Here is a 2,723-nt window from a genome sequence, read left to right as displayed (position 1 = left end):
TACGTATTTACGTAAAGCGTCCAATATGCTGAACCTCGTACCAATAAGCCAATCCGCTGTCCGGAAAATAGGCGTGGGTTTGTAAACGTGAATTAATCGTATAACGGTACGTCGCGTTGTAGTTTTTGGTGATATCGGAATCAGAGTTTGACGGTATCTCCGGAAGTAAATTAAGAGCTTATCAACCGCGCTAGAACGAATCTTTTGATAGCAAAGGCCAGAGCGTTGACGTTGATCAATTTCTGAAGAAAAACACGTTTTCAACGGACAAAGCATGCCAGGTTACTCACGTTTTAATGAATGGCTGATAGACATTGAATTGTATAATTCAATGCCATTCATAGGCCTCCCATTAAAAGTATTGATATTAAAATTTGGCCCTTACAACAAACAATATTGGCTATCATAGCTCACACAAATTAAGCAAGCTTTATTCAAAAGCAATACGACTCAATGTTTCCTAAATTATTTCAAGTAACTTGGCCCTATGTTTTTTCATCTTACCATCGGAAAAGAATACCCTCATTGAAAGTTTATGAGTCAAATGGTTCCAAATGTCAATCAGTTATAGTGAAAATAATGCAGCTGTGTTACACCTAAAAATATTTTGAAATGACTACATGTCTGAACAATTGTGTGCACCCAGTGTTTTGGGCATATGAAAAGCACATCAAAAGCATTGTTATTATTATTATTATTATTGTTGTTGTTGTTGTTGTTATCTTTAGAACATTGTGTTCACAAATATATATTTTTTAAATCAGTTTACATGGTACAATAAATTATACAATTGTACTTATTTGTCTAAAGTTCATCTGACCCACAAACATACTGTACATTAATGGGGAAACATGTTTGGATAGGTTTGCCTCATTTTGGTATCAATACTTTTAATGGCAGGGCTAGATTTTGCCTGATTTAATTAATGTTTTATAGACAGTGCTTTGTATGTGTGAACTTGCCATTTTTGTGCATTGAAAACATGCTTTTGTTCAGATATCATTTCGTTTTGTATGGTGTTGTTTATGATAATAATAATAATAATAATAATAATAATAATAATAAAGCATATAAATGTATGAGAGAGATGGAACATACATGCAAACACACATGCATGCTAGCTCAAACACATAGGCATGGATACTTTACCATGAATGAATAAATGAAAGTGTTTTGTCAAATTTTTTGTCATAATTTAAGTGTTTTTAATGGGGTGCTGTATAAATGATAGACTTATTCATTGTTTTTATGTCGGTAGAGGATCGATAGCTAACATTAATTTAGACATGTGGCATTTGCAAGGTAGCTGCAGTAGGCTAGTTAAAAAGTAGTTAACACTAGAAACACTATAGCGGTTAATTTGGTACTTCTCACTTTAATAAAATCGACAAATCTGCTGTTATAAAATCCATAGCCAATAGCTCCCCCATTGTGACTTTTCCTAAACATATGTAATTGAATTCAGATTTCGGAGGTTAATTTCAGCGCCATCTGTACTAACATTATATACACGCATCCGGTTGACTCATAAGCAAGCTAGCTAATGTTAAAGTGACAATCTCTAAGATTTCAGTTTCGTTCTCTATGGCGGTGCCAATGGCGAGAAGCGGTAATTGCAGGTGTGTTTATGGACCTCACTTCCCATAGATCCAACCGGATCCAACCAGTGTCGCCTGTGTGACGTCAGTCAGTTGGCACGCCAACTATAACACTTACTATTTACTGAATAAAAAACAGTTGTTATAAAAGTAACGTTATGTACATACTCATTCGTTGTCTAACATTAGGCTAACTCAAGATGTCTTTACACTGCCGAGCCGAGTTAAAATGCCGTAGCAAACCTGGGGTAGTATTAGTGATGATCAATTTCTGCAAACGTTCTTTATCCACCTTTTGCCCGGTATGAACATCTTTACACTGCAGAGAAGAATTTCTCTGTGGCTCGTGACCCGTGCACAATAAGCAGTCTTTTTCGTGAATGATTGTTGTGGTATTTTTGAAATAACTGCCTTGCAAAATGTTACCCCTGGTGTTTTTGGTTCGAGAATAAAGCTGAGATGGGTGTTAAATTAGCAATCAGAACAAGAAGAATAAAACAAAAACAAAGGAGATTTCATCAAAAAGGGCATAAAGGCTGAAGGAACATATGAGGAAGCGTAATAAAATAATAACAATGCTAATCCATACTGCCATATTCTTTTATTTAGTTTTCTCCTGCATGACGTCTTCAGAAATCAGACCCGGCTCTGCTCTACATACCCTGGCTTTATTCCGATCATTATAATATATTGATGAACTCGATAGCAATGTAAATAACGGTAACGTTAAGGCCAGTTCAGATAAATGATTCGCAACGAGGCGAAACGGTTTTAGAATTTTGCAGAGAAAATCGCAGCGGTGTGAACTGGCTAGTAGCAGAGCCGTTGCCTGCCCTGAGGTTCTAAAAGACCGTCCTTGTCAAATCGCCAAGTGCAGTTTTAGAACGTTTACAATCAGACGTCTTGGAATTACCATGGTCGGTAGCTAGCGTTAGCTGTGCAAATAGCTATGTAATTTAGTGAAGTTACATTGTCATTAAATGTAATACGAAATCTACATCAACAAATAATATGATCTCTCATGTTACACAAAAACTTTTTAGGGTTCCATAACTCCCCCAACCCCCCTTTCTCTGTTATTGTAACGCATGCAGACACCGGAAAAAACAGCACGCCGCTCACACA

This window comes from Anguilla rostrata, chromosome 3, assembly GCF_018555375.3.
Source record: "Anguilla rostrata isolate EN2019 chromosome 3, ASM1855537v3, whole genome shotgun sequence".
NCBI classification, from domain to species: domain Eukaryota; kingdom Metazoa; phylum Chordata; class Actinopteri; order Anguilliformes; family Anguillidae; genus Anguilla; species Anguilla rostrata.
Note: the sequence above shows the minus strand (reverse complement) of the source record.